General features: G+C 43.0%; 1 long non-coding RNA gene across 2 annotated transcripts in view; it reads right to left on the minus strand.

The window, feature by feature from the left end:
• The window catches only part of LOC110343265, a 38,533-nt gene that overhangs the window by 21,859 nt on the left and 1,626 nt on the right, over positions 1-15,048 (minus strand). For both annotated transcript variants that reach the window (XR_005871656.1, XR_005871655.1), the window contains exon 2: positions 13,686-13,815. This is a non-coding gene — a long non-coding RNA (uncharacterized LOC110343265). The remainder of the gene's footprint in view (positions 1-13,685; positions 13,816-15,048) is intronic.

The following is a 15,048-nucleotide window of genomic DNA, read 5'->3' on the forward strand; positions in this document are numbered from 1 at the left end:
GATAGTAAACATTCTGAGGAATGACAATAGGGAAATACTAAAAGTCCTTGTTTTTCACAATTAAATCATTATGTTTCTATAAGAGCAGAAAATTAGCATGTGCTATAAAAAGACTGAAATTTATAACACAGAGTAAACAGTCTTGTCTCTGAGCTGAGATGTTTCAGACAATAGTGGTTGGCATTTTATGATTTGACAACATGCAAAGAGCAAAGTTCCTGTGTTGCATTCAGACTCAAGACTACAGTGAAGCCATGCAATGCAACATGGGCAAACGCTGCCAGCAAAGTCTGAATCACTGTGTATTTGACTTTGAATTACATTTTGGTTATTGCAAGTTCTAAACCCCTTTGCTGTTGCCAAAGTTTCACAGCCCCACATTTCATTTTACAACTTCACATGGAGTCATGACCCATAATTCAAGCAGTTGGAACTAGGAGTCACATTTGCAAGATGACTGTGAGTTGATTTTCCATGGCTGAAGATGAAGAAGCACTCTACACCTGGGTGGCATCATTCCATACACTGGATACCCAGACCAAATAAGAGAGGAGAAAGAAAAAACATAGACCAGTCCCACCCAGCATTCCCTCTCCACTTACTGCTAAGCCAAAATGTGCCCAGGTAAGGAGTCCCAGCTGCAAACCACCACTATCCTGTTTTTCCTGCCCTTTCGAACAATATCCCCTCAAACCATAACCCAAAAGAAGCCCTCTCTCTCTCACATCTCTTTTGTGAGGTAGTCTGCCATAGCAAAAAGATAAGTAACTAAAATAAGGGAGCCTGGGAAGTCTTCTGGGATGCCAGCAATGTGTGTAAGTTATGTGGATGCTTTATGAAAATTCTTCTAATACGGAAACCCTTATGAAGGTGATGTCAGGGGCCCCTCCTCCAAATCCAACTCCATATCCTTGGGACTTGATCATGGTGTGGACCCACGGTCCCTCTAAATCTTCTCCCCTGACCTTTTCAGCCATCCCTTCTAACCCACATCCATTATTTTATTTTTTTGTTGTTTTTTTGTTTTTGTTTTTGTGTTTTTGAGACAAGGTTTCTATGTGGCTTTGGAGGCTGTCCTGGAACTAGCTCTTGTAGACCAAGCTGGCCTTGAACTCACAGAGATCTGCCTGCCTCTGCCTCCCAAGTGTTGGGACTAAAGGCGTGCACCACCACTGCCCAGCTTTATAATTTCAGTTCTCATATTCCTCTACAGCACTTGATAGGTCTGCCTCTATCAAATTTAAGTACTCATTTTTTTATTTTTCGCATCTCCATTCTTTTGTGACTTCCCACAAGCACACAGAACAGCTCTCTACCAGGGACCCACAGCTGCTACACTTGACTGAGACCCAGATTAAGTCTCTGTGAGGGACCCCACAGCCTCCACACTTGACTGGGACCCAGCCAGTCTGTCTAGCCCATCTACATTCCTTTGTGACTCCCACCAACCTGCAGAATTGCTCTCTACCAGGGATTCCACAGCTGTCACACTTGACTGGTATCCAGATTAGGCAATGGCTACTAAAGACTGGAACACCCACTCAACAAAGACAAACCAGATACCTACAATAAGAAACACCACAAATGCAGTGACTCCAGATGTCTAGATCCCAGCACAAAACACAAACAGGAAGAACCAAGACGTTATGACTCCTCCAGAAGCCAGAGGTCCTATTGTAATATGTCTTGAGAATGCAATATAGTTGAAACATATGACAGGAACTTCAAAATAGCAATTATTCACTTGTCCAAAGGACCTTAAAGATGGCATGAAAAAATGCCTTAATGAAGACCATGAAAACCCAAACAGTTTAATGAAATAATGAAAACAATTCAAGATATGAAAGTAGAATTTAGCAAAGAAATAGAATCACTACAGAAAAGCCATGCCTAGCCAATAGCCTTCATTTAAAAATCTGTACTATTATGTCTGATAAAACCTTTTTTTGTTGTTTTTACGAGACAGAGTTTCTCTGTATTGTTTTGGAAGCTGTCGGTCCAGCCTGGCCTCGAACTCACAGAGATCCGCCTGCCTCTGCCTCCCAAGTGCTGGGATTAAAGGTGTGGACCACCACCGCCCGGCTCTGACAGCACTTTTAAAACTATTATTTTCATTTACAGTTTTCATACAATATATTTTGATCATATTCTTTCTTCTTCCCTGTGGTGGTTTGGAAGAAAATAGTCCCCAAAGGGAGTGGCACTACTAGGAGGTGTGGCCTTGTTGGAGTAGGTGTGGTCTTGTTGAAGGAAAAGGAAGCTGAGGTTGGTAGATCATAAGCTCAAGGTGAGCCTAGACCCTGTCTCAAATAAACAAAAATATAAAATAAGACATGAACTGAGCATGGTGGCACATGTCTTTACCAGTGGCTCTCAACTTGTAAGTTGTGACTTATTTTGGGTTAAACAATCCTTTCACAGGGGTCCCATAGCATGTATCCTTAATATTAGATATTTACATTATGGTTGATAACAGTATCAAAATTATAGTTATGAAGTAGTAACAAAAATAATTCCATGACTGGGGATCACCACAACATGAGGAACTGTATTAAAGGGTTACAGCATCAGGAAGATTGAGAACTCCCAGCACTTGGGAGGCAGAAGCAGGTTGCTCTCTGAGTTCAAAGACAGCCTGCTCTACAAAAGAAGTTCCAGGAAAGCTAAGGCTATGCAGAGAAACCCTGTTTCAAATAAACAACAGACATGCTGTTTAGGTAGACAGGCTCTCTGCCTCAGCTAGGATTAGAGCTTCATCAGAGACTGGACCAGGACTAAGATAAATCAACTGTGTCTGGATCAGGCCACCTTATTCCACAGTTCAGTTTGCTGTCCCAGAGTCTGGCTGTTCCAGAGTCTGACCACTTGGTGTCTCCACTGAACATGCTACTAAGCAGAAACCAGCACTTACTACTACATCTGGAGCCCAACCCTCCCAACGAGGTGGAATTGGTCAGATGTCTCAGCTCAGAGAAATACTGGGAAATGCCAACAACTGAATTTGAATGACAGCAAAGCTGACTGGTAGGGAGCTGAGATTAAGACCCCAAGGAACAGGGGGCAGCCATGGGGGGTAGACTAAGGCAAGTTTAATTTGAACATTCACCAAGCCCACACAGTTAGCTCCAACTCAGAACCAATCTGCTAGCCAAGATCCCCTTTCCTTGTTTATTGTCTGTCTCTCCCTCTATGATGGACAGGCAGGAAGCAGGGGCTTCATTTGTCTTGTAGAACCTAGCATCCCCAGGGCCTGGCTCAGAGCACATCACCAGCAGCTGTTGAATGAAACTTGGGTAACAAGGCAGTAGTCACATCACCCCTGCACAATAGAGATGGGTGGAGACTTCCTCTGAGTCTGGGGTATCAGGTCCAAGAACAATTGCAATTGTACATTGTGATGCTGGAGGAAGCCTTTATGGGGTGGGCACAGGCACCTGAGTGGAACTGAGAGCTTGAAGGTCTCAGTGGAGGGTGGAAGGGGTTAGTAGCCTAGCTAAGGGGCCGGACACTGGGAAGCTCCATTTCCCTTCTTTCAAAAGTAAACAACACGGTGAAAGGAAGGGGCAGGGATAGGCCCAGGGGAAACAGGAAATATAAACCAGCAGCAATTTAGTAGAAACCAACTTGGGCTGCCCCTGCAGGTCTCCACTTCCCAGCCACCTCCATCAAGTCTATGTGGATGATGAAGAACAGATGACCATCCAACCTGAGGCTTTCTGGGATCCTGAAAAAGACACTTGGAAAGAGATGGAATATGTTTGGGGAATGGGGATAGAAGAGCCAAAACTGCAGGGACTTCCTGGAGATAGGAGGGACAAAGAACCAGAGAAACAGACATGGACAACAGCACAGCTGCCCAAGACCCTCAGAGGATCTATTTGGGCACAGAAAATTTCTATGTGTGCTGTCTCAGCATGGCCTAGAGTTGACCAGCATTATCCATTAGAACTTTAAGCAGCGATGGAAATTTCTAGGGCTTGATTTTCTATAGTAGGATAATTATATACTGTATGAAGGTGTATTGCTGCGATTGGTGTAATTAAAAAGCTGAACAGCCAGTAACTAGGCAGGAGGTATAAGTGGGACTTCCAGGCAGAGAGAGGAAGTAAGAGGAGATAATTAGGGTGCAGAGGACACATCTGTAAGACATGGATGTTCAAGGAGATATGTTAGACATTCTAAGCCTGTAGGTCAAAGATGGATATTCTAACATTACAGAGGAACCTTGGATGACTTTCCAGGCAGCTAGATGTCTCTGTCATTTCTTAGTTTGGGAAGTTGCTTGCTGTACACCTCCTGTTTAATCAGGCAATATATCCTTCTGGAATCTTTGATAGGTTTGCCTAGATAGTTATAGTTTTACTGTTTTCCTTATTACTAAATTCAGAAAAGAAACTTAACATAAGCGATGTAAAGTTTGTAAGTTTGATAAACATAAAAGCTTAAATTGTTTATCCAAGATGTTGTAAGGTCTAAAAAGATATTTTAGGGTGGTAATACAAGTTATAATAAAAAATTATTTAGGAATAAAACTTTGAACTCATCAAGATATTATAGGTAATAGAATACTTTCTCCTAATTTGTCATACAAATGGAATGGACATTGTGAATGTAATTCTTACTTGATAATTGTTCTTGTTGTATATAATTTTACTGTATTAGAGTTGAAACTTTTCCTTTTTACTTAAACAAAAAGGGGGAAATGTTGTGGGATATTTGTACACTGTGTGAAGGTGTATTGCTGTGATTGGTGTAATAAAAAGCTGAATGGCTAATAGCTCGACATGAGGTATAGGTAGAGTTTCTGGGGAGAGAAAGGAAAAAGAGGAGGAATCTAGGTGTATAGGATACACCAAGAGAGAAAAGGAAACAAGGAGGTACAAGATGAAATAGAGGTAATGCCAAATGATAGAGCATAGATTAATAAAAAATGGGTTAATTTAAGTTGTGAGAGCTAGTTAGAACACACATAACCTATAGGCTGAGCTTTCATAATTAATACAAAGCCTCTATCTATATCATTATCTGGGAGCTGGCTGGTGGGACAGAAAAAGACTCATTTTATGTTTTCCAACATGGCAGCCAGGAGCTACAGAGGGTTCCTAGCTTCCATATTGGACAGGACAGTCCTAGATACCATCACCACTACTACCACCACCACCACCACCTCTCTTGCAATGAGCAAAGCTGCTCCTTGGTAGCTTTGTATCCTTTCTCCATCCTTCCGATATCTCACACTGTTGGAGAAATAGGCTTAAGAAACCTCATGTCTTCCTGTACCTCCAGGTACCATTAGACAATGTTAGTGGGCTTGAATTTCATGTAAAACAAATGTGTAAGATGCCTTTGGAGGCTAGGTATGTAGCTCAAGTGGTACAGTACTTAATTAGCATGCACAAATCCTGGGGTTCCATCCATAACACAACATAAAAAGGCATTGTGGTGCATGCCTGTAATCCCAGCACTTCAAAAGTGGAGGAAGGAAGAGCAGAAGCTTAAGGTTATCCTTGACTCTACAGTCAGTTTAAGGCCAGACTGAGCTACATAACACACAGTTTCAAAACAAAATATTTTTTTCTGTGATTAGATTTAATTTCTATCTCCAGGGCCCCTGTTGTCTTGTGGTAAATGTTTACTCTAAATAAACCCAGGTTAAATGCAGTCATGTGAGTGCTTCCTCTTTCTTCTTCCAGAGTTCATCTGAGCCTCAGGAGAGTTTCAGGTATGTGGCCAACACACAAGTTTTTGGGAAGGGGGATATGTTGTGGAATAATCTTTTGTATGTGAATATACTTCACTCTGATTAATTTAATGAAGCTGAGCAGCCATTCTCAGCATCCTTAATCATCAGAGAAATGCAAACCAAAATAACTCTGAGATTATCTTACACCTGTCAGAATGACCAAGATAAAAAACTCTGATGACAGCTTACGATGTGGAGGATGTGGAGTAAGGGAAATATTCCTCCATTGCTGGTGGGAATGCAAACTTATACAACCACTCTGGAAATCAGTATGGCAGTTTCCCAAAAAATCAAGAATCAATCTACCTCAAGACCCAGCAATACCACCTTTGGGCATATACCCAAAGGATACATACTCACACCACAAGGACATTTGCTCAACTATGTTCATGGCAGCACTATTTGTAATAGCCAGAACCTGGAATCAACCCAGATGTCCCTCAACCAAAGAATGGAGAAGGAAAATGTGATACATTTACACAATGGAGTACTACTCAGTAGTAAAAAAGCAGTGACATCTTGAAATTTGCAGGAAAATAGACAGAACTAGAAATACCCATCTTGAGTGAGGTAACCTAGATACAAAAAGGCAAATATAATATGTGCTTACTCATAAGTGGATATTAGACAGAAAGCAAAGAATAACCAGCTTACAGACCATAACCCCAGAGAACCTAGGTAACAAAGAGGACCCTAAGAGAGACATACCTGGATCTCCTGAGTAAATTGGGAGGTGGAGGCAGGGGAGTATAAGGGAAGAGGGGATGAAGGTAAGGGAATGGGGGAAAATGTATAGCTCAATAAAAAATGGCAAAAACTGGGAAGAAAGCTAGGCAGGATTTTCTGGGCAGAGAGAATGCTGGGAAGAAGAAGGGTAGAGATGAGAAGACACAGGTGAAGCTGGAAAGCAAGATGAACAATATGTAGATAAGGTAAGCAAGCCTTAGGGTAGCATATGGATTAATAGAAATGGGTTCATTTAAGTTACTTGGTGGTGCACATCTTTAATCCTAGTACTGAGTAGGCAGAGGCAGGTGGATCTCTGTGAGTTTGAGGCCAGCCCAGTCTACAGCGTGAGCTCCAGAACAGCCAGGACTGTTTCACAGAGAAATTCTGTCTCAAAAAATCAAAATAATAATATTAATAATTTAAGCTATAAGAGCTAGCTAAATCAAGCCTAAGCTATTGGTCAAGCTTTCATAATTAATCAGTCTCCATATGGTTATTTGGGAGCTAGCTGGTGGGACAGAAAAATCTGCCTACAGGGATATTTGGAAGCTTGGAGGCCACTGTCTGTGCTAGCATCTAACTCTGATCTAAGCTTTCATCTCCAAATATGAAATCATGGTCTATTTAGTCTCTGGGTTATAGGATTCCTACCACTCCTACAGGAACAGAGGAGCAAATCAGATTCCCTCCTCAGAGACCCACCCCTGCCCACACACCTCCACACCTCCTGCCCCTGGCAGATATAGTAAAGATAGCTGGTATTTGTCAAACATCCCTTATTTCCAGGTGTAGCATTTTAACAGCACTAGCCCAGTTAGTCTTGCCAAAAATCCATAGATTATATAGGCTTTGTTACTCCTTTCCATTTGAGAAACTTAGACATAGAAAGGTATAGTGGCTGGAAAAGCTCAAATAGAAAATATAGTCTCCTCTCCCTCACCCCCTCTAAGATTTACTTATCTGAGGCTGGAGAGATGTGTCAGTGGTAAAGAACATTGGCTGCTTTTGCAGATGACTCTGGTTTGACTCCTAGCACCCACATGGCAGCTCACAACTGTTAGTAACTCTAGTTCCAGGGGATCCAATACTCTTGGGCACATGCACATGGATGACACACACATACATATAAATAAAAAATATCTTTTGAAATAAATAAAATTGCCCATGGGGAAGGAGAGATTAGCATGGGAAAAAACAGGTATAGAAGCTAGATTAACTTGAGTGTACTTTAAGACTGGGCTATGGAATAATACAAATGTTCCATGTAATTATTAAAACAAAATTGAATTTTAAGTAATCCCTAGAACTTGAAAGGAAAATGGAGCAAATGTACAAAACTATGAATTAAATTGATGGTGGAAGTATTTAGAAAGGAATTATTTCAAATTACTTTTAAGTAGAATTTGATTATATATTCCCACCAGAATATACCCAAAAGGCAAGAACAAAATATGTTTTAATCTTAAAATGTCTCCCACAAGCATATCATTAATAAAATAATTTTATAGATATCATAATGTAAAGCAAATTGATATAACTATATCATTAAAAACCAGGTTTGGGGCCAGCAATGTGGCACACTGGGTAGAACTGTTTGCTACCAAGTTTGCTCACCTTAATTCAAGCCCTAGGACCCACTTGGAAAAAGGAAAGAATTGAATCCTGTAAGCTATCCCCTGAATTCTGCATGCTATGACACACCTGTGCATGTATACACACATACAATGTAAATAAATAAAGACGTATTTTTTAAAGCCAGGTTCTTCTTTACTGGGAAAGAGGAGGTAGAAAGATTGTAAGAGCCAGAAGTTGGGGAGAGTGGGACATGACAGGACTCATGAACTCACAACAGCTGTGGTTGCTTGCACATGACCTGAGCAAGATCAAGCCAGCCAACATCCCAGCATGGAGAGTAGAGTGACACACAAGCCCCAGCTGATAGCTACCAGGGAAGGGAAAGCCAGGTTTTTGTTTGTTTTGTTTTTATAGGTGTGACCCCTGTTAAACTGTCCATCCTCCAATGAATGACACCACATCCAGATGTATATGGGTGCTACTAACTGGACTTAGTGGGGTGTTTAAGCAAAAAAGCTATAATGTTTGGAAGAGGCTATGGAAAAGGGATCTCACTATGTAACCCTACCTGACCTGAAACTCCACACATAAACAAGACTAGCCTTGAATTCAGAAATCTGTCTGCTTCTGAATACTGAGCACTGAGATAAAAGGCATGCCTTGCCACCATGCCCAGACTAAAAAGCTAAAACTCAGGTTCTTCACAGGGTTGTAGATGGGGCTGTAGACATACAGGGCTATAGACAGAGGGGTTGTAGACAGACAGGGCTGTAGACAGACAGGGCTGTAGACAGGACTGTAGGTCTTTTCTTAGTAGTGTTTGATGTGGGAGGGCCCAGCCCTGTGGGTGGTGCCACACCCCAGGACCATGAAGAACCATGGTCCTCAACCTCTGCACCAGCTCCTATAATTCAGATTCCTGTCCTGATTTCCTCCAATGATGAACTGTAATATGGAAGTGTAAACAAAATAAACCCTTTCCTCCCCCTCCAAAAAATCAGGTTCTTGCCAGGCGGTGGTGGTGCACTCCTTTAATTCCAGCACTCAGGAGGCAGAGGCAGGCGGATCTCTGTGAGTTCAAGACCAGCCTGGTCTACAAGAGCTAGTTCCAGGACAGCCTCCAAAGCCACAGAGAAACCCTGCCTCGAACCCCTCCTCCCCCCAAAAATCAGGTTCTTGGTACAAGAGACAAGAAACATAAATACAACACGAAAGGCCAGGATGATGGTATAGATCTTAATCCCAGTTACTCAGCAGATGGCAAGCAGAGAATCGAAGACTCCAGGCCAGACTGTGCACCTTAGTGAGACTGACTCAAAATCTACAAGAACCAGTGACAGAGATGAAGATCAGTGGTAAACAATTACCTAAATGCACAAGGCCCGAAATTCAGTCTCTGTATTGCAAAAATAAACAAATAATCAAAAGTTAAAACACTATCATCCTAAATTGAAAGCATAAATGTCAATTCTAGATTGTTTACAATTTCTGCTGTTCTACACATTGAAAGGGAATAAAAATTCATTTTATTTATTTATTTTTTTTGAGACAGATTCTCTATATACCCCTAGATGGCCTGAAACCAGCTGTGTAGGCCAGGCTGGCCTCAAACTCATAAAGATCCACCCTCTGAGTGCTGGGATTAAAGACATACACCATTGCTAGGCAAGGTGGCACATGCCTTAATCCCAGCACTCAGGAAGCAGAGGCAGGTAGATCTCTGAATTCAAGGCCAGCCTGGTCTACATAGCTAGTTCCTGGACAGTCAAGGCTACACAAAGAAACTTTGTCTTGAAAAAAACAACAACTACCCAACCAAGACAAAGAAGCAAAAGCCAAGGAGTCAGGGGGCCAGGGGGTCAGGGGGTCAGGCAGTTGAGGGTCAGGGGGCCAGGGAGCTGGCTCCTGCCGTGTCTAGGCAAGAAAGGACAATTTCAACTGGGATAGTCAGATAGAAAAGAAGGACTGGGTTGTGTTGGCAAGAGCTGGAGACAGATGATGTGGGGCTGAGGGAAGGGGAGGAGAGAGGGGGAGAAGGAATAAGGGGTGCAGGTTTCTAGTCTGGACAATCAGGCAGGCAGATGGTGGTGTCACTCACTGACTGAGAAGGGAAAGGAGGAGGAAAAACAGGTCTGGAAGTTCAGCTTTGGAGCTGATGTTGTGAGTGAGTGCCTGAGGAATGTCTGGGAATGGATGCGATGTCTTGTTAAGATTATGGGGGCTAGGCTGGGGCTCAGACCTGACTTCCCCTCATCCACCAAAATCCAGGCGGAGTTTCCCCCAACTCCGAAGGCAATGTATATGTAGCTTCTCCCTACGATTATAGACCACTTCTCCCCTAAGTTGGCCACAGCACCAGCCCCTTTTAAACACTCAGATATCAGGTCAGATGTCATCTAAATAGAAAATCCATCCCCAGGATCCAAGCTACAGTCTGTGTCAAGACAGCTAAAGTTTCACACTGGTCTGATTTTGTCATGATGGTATTGCATAAAATCAACTTCCAGAAGAACGAAGGAAAGAAGAAAAGTTGGTTAACATGTAAAACTGGATTTGGAAAGAAAGAATGAATCCTCGTTACCATAGGGCTTCTATAGATTACTATAATAAACAATAACTCATATTTCAAAATGGTTGGTAAAGAGTTTGTATACATGCTTGAAGACCTGCATTCCATCCTCAGAACCCATGTAAAGGTAAAAGGAGAGAAGTAACTCCACAGAGCTGTACTCAGACCTCCACACATGTGCTGTGGCACACATGCCCCCCATTATGCTCACACACAAAATAATAACAGATACTTAATTTAATTTGAAAATGAAAACAAAATGGAGGATTCCTGAGTACTGACACATAAAGTTGATATCTGGCTCACACACACACACAAAGAAGGAGAAGAAAAGATTTTTAATATTCCTACCAAAAACAGCAACAATAACAAAAAATGTGAGGTAACTATCCTGACCGGATCATAGAATACATGAAATTCCAAGCATCAATAACAAATAAAAAATGTTAAGCTTCCAGAAACACAGCGCACATGGCAATGAACATTCATTTCTCACCCAGGAGTCTGTGTGTCAGCTGGGTCAGGCTGGGCTCCAAGCTTTGTGTCATGCACAGTTGCCTCACATGTCTGTTCGTTCTATGTCCAGCTGAAGGACTCCCTGATGCCTGGCGTTTTCATGGCCAAGGACAATTGCTCAAGAGGTGGAAAGGGAAATACTCAGTGGCTTGAAGCAAGTCACATGACTAAAGTCCAGCATCAACAGGGTGAGGAAGTATATTCCTCTTGAAGTGGGGAGGGCAAGGTGAAGTAAACATTTGCTAAGCAATAATACAATCTACCAAATGACCCAGTGAAACGCGCATTCTTCCATTTGGGCAAGAAACTGCTCTTGCCTTTACTGTTCGATAGACTGGACATGCAGGACCCACAGGAAAATGACTGCTGAACTTGATGAGACAGTCCTACAGGGCTCCTGCTTCAACCCAAGTTCTTTTTCTTCTCTTTCTCCTAGAGAGCCAGAACACAGAGCAATCCATCCCTTAGGAAATACCACCTTCTATGAATGAATGAGTGGAGAAAATGTGTCTTTCAAAGCAAAAAGATCTCCCCCCCCTCTACAAATGAGGAAGCTGGGGATCACAACAGGGAAGTGACTGGCCCCACAACATTGAAACCAGCCTGTAAGGCTCCTTCTGTTCAGTTCCCTACATATAAGGAATTGTGCAGCAAAAACACCACTTTCGTGGTAATCAGGGCCATATTACTCACCCTGTCCTCTCACTAAGGCTTGGTGAACAGATATAGAACCATTTGGCAAGATCTCTCTTGGAAACCAGGTAGTACTTTGGTTTGCCATTTCCAGTTTCCCAAGCCCCAAATGCTTAGTGTATGTTGAATGGATGAGTCAGCCATACTGTGAAATTTTAACTGCCGCTTAAGTGTTCTGTGAATTCTGTGGTCTGTCCCATGGGGGCCTACTCTAAGGTACAGACGGTGAGTGAGCCTGAATACCAAACACACAATGAGCTAAAAAGTGACGGGGGGGGGGGGGGGGTGTCACCGGAAATGTTTAAAAGGGCATGAATCAGATAAGCAATCGGCAAACCTTTTAAGTCATGGGTTACTTAAGACCTTAAACTGCTTTTAGGTTTGTGAGTTGTGTAGTGTAAATAACTCAGTGAATACAGTTTGCTTCTATAGGTATGAATTCAGGTATGTTTCTGCTTGGATAGGCTACAATCGGAAGTGGGTGTGGCATATGGATCCAATGGGTATTTCCCATCTGGAAATATTTTCAAGTTTATACTAGTATGCAAAAAGCAATGCCTTACTTGTTGGTTGGGAAACTCTTGAAATCCTCCTCCTCCAGAATCTACTCCTGCACATTTGCCGGAAGCCTGTTTTCAGAAACAGAGTCATTTTCTAGCCACTCCTAAAGTGGCCAAGGCAGTGAATACCTACCATGTGCCAAGTGCTGAGAGAGCCACCAGGGTGATGGGTGGGGAAACAGGTGGTGGACAAAGTCGGCTAGGCCCACATTCATCCCATAGCTGACATGGATGGCGCTAGACCATGAGCCAGACAGCGTGCTAAGTGTTCCTCATGGATTATCACGTTTAATCCTTGCAACAAGTTGATGAGGTCGGCGCTATTATTACACTGCTTTATAACTGTGGAAACCAAAGTGCAGATAGGCAAAGGAAACTGCCCAAGGTCACATAACTAGCAGATGTCAGAACTGACATTTGACTCTGGGCCTGTGCTCTGAAATGCCCCCTACACCGCCTCCTGTTAAGAGCTCGTCCACATTCCTGGAATATTAAGTGGTAGAGTCAGAAATCACAGCAGAAACCCTCATCCGCCAGGCAAGCCTCTGCCCTGAATTGATAAGTCACCTTTTTCTCTTCTAACCCTCCTCATTTGTGGCTGCTATGCTAACACGCTGGAGACTTTAGGGAGTTACCCTGAGCCTCCTTTTCCATGGCAGCAAAGAGGGACATTCCTACCCTAAGAAGCTGAAGGGGGCTCATTTTAGAAGACAGTATCCTCCTATCAAACATGGTAAACACTCACTCAAGATGTGTCTGTGTGCTTCCTGATTTCTAGGATTGGGTACAGTTAGCCAAGTGGCTCCAGGAGCGAATCCATCCAACAAGTCACTAGAACTTGTGAAGTGCTGGAGGGCAGGGGCAGGAAAAGGCCGGAGGCGTGCACTGGGTAAAATGTCAAGGGTTGCAAAGTGCCCACAGCTCTCAATTGAGGGAACACTGGAACAAACAATCCCCAGAAGGAGGCGGCTTGTTCGTCATCTTTCCTGTTTTTCCAGCTTGGCCCAGTTCCAAACCCTCATCTTAATCTTGTCAGGATTTTGGCCCTCTGCCCCAGGAAGGAGCTGCCAGAAGGCTCAACATGAGCCAAGTCTTCAAGGAAGTGATGTCTTTTGTGGGTCAGGAGAAAGCGAGCAGCTTTCTGGAAGGGAGAAGATGGCAAGGACAGAAACTGGCAAGAGCCGTCTAGCCAATTCCCCCTTGAGCAGCACAAAGGCTAAGGGTTAGAACGACGCAAGGTTTACTGATGGTGTCATTAGCAGGCTAGGGGTAGCAGTGTGTACATCCCCTAGCTACTCACCCACTCCTCGGGACAAAGCAGCCTTCTCTCCCCATTCCCTCAACTTCTTCCAGAAATATCTCTTTCTGCCTGCACTGGAGACTTCAAAACATTAGGTGTGGATCCCATAGACACTGGAAGAGGACACTGGCTGTAAAGACATTAGTGAAAAGACTGTAGCTTTATTAGTTACTTTTCCTATTATGAAAATAGATGCTGACAAAAGCAATTTAAGGGAGAAAGGGTTTTCTGGTGGTGTGGCTCAGTTTGAGGGTAAAGTCCATTGTAGCAGGGAAGTACTGGTAGTAAAAGGGCAGACAGCTGGACACAATCAGCAGTGGAAAAGCAGAGGAGAGGAATGCTCATGTTTATCTTTTTCTCCTTTTCATATTGCCCAGGATCCCATCCCAGAAAATGGTACCACCCACAGTGGGTGAATTTTCCCAGCTCAGTTAACCAATCAAGAGAATTCCCTCCCAGGCACGTGCAGAGGCCTGCCTCTAGCTGAGTTCCAGATCTCCTATGATAACAACTGAGATGGACCATTACACTGGCCATGTAGGAACTAGCAGTTAGCATGTCCCGAGCACCTTCTGTGTGTCTGTTCAGAGCTAGACACTTTTAACCTGTTATGTCATCTCATTGGCTCACTAGCCTTGAGAAGATTACACCCCCATTTTGTAGATGAGTCACCTAGAGGAGACAGCTCCTTTTCAACTCTACCCATAACTGCTCTCACGATTGAGCATGGCCGTTTGTGTACCCCTCATATTTCTGGAACTCTTGAGTTGATCTAGCATCTCCTCCTCCCACAGCTTTCTGGTTCCCAGTCACATCTTCCATATTCATAACCACGATCAACAGCGTTCATCTACTCATCTCCAAGGAGCAGCATGGACCTTGGGCTCAACTCTGACTCTCTCCCAGACACAAGATTTTCTCTGCTCCAAAATTTGTAGCGTACATCAGAATCCATGTTAATGTAATTAATGTTAATAACATTTTAAACCAATTTTTCAAAAACGCTGCTATTCCAACATGTAATCAATGTAAAAATTATTGACATTTTGGGGCTGGAGGCTGACTCAGCAGTCAAAAGCACTTCCTGTTCTTGTGTTCAGTTCCCAGAATCCCCATGTCAGCTCAAAACATCTGTAACTCTCCAGTTCCTGGGGACCTAGTACTCTGTTCTGGTCTCTTCAAAGACATCATGTACATAGTACGACATAGATGCAGGCAAAACAGCCATACATGTGCAATAAAAATAAATGCATTTAAAGCATTATTGATATTTTAGATCTTGTATGTATCTTACACTCATAGTCCATCTTGATTTGGACAATCCAGTAACATCACCAGTCAGTGGCTTCCAGATTTAACAACA

Source organism: Mesocricetus auratus, unplaced genomic scaffold (genome assembly GCF_017639785.1).
Source record: "Mesocricetus auratus isolate SY011 unplaced genomic scaffold, BCM_Maur_2.0 Super-Scaffold_100028, whole genome shotgun sequence".
Taxonomy (NCBI): domain Eukaryota; kingdom Metazoa; phylum Chordata; class Mammalia; order Rodentia; family Cricetidae; genus Mesocricetus; species Mesocricetus auratus.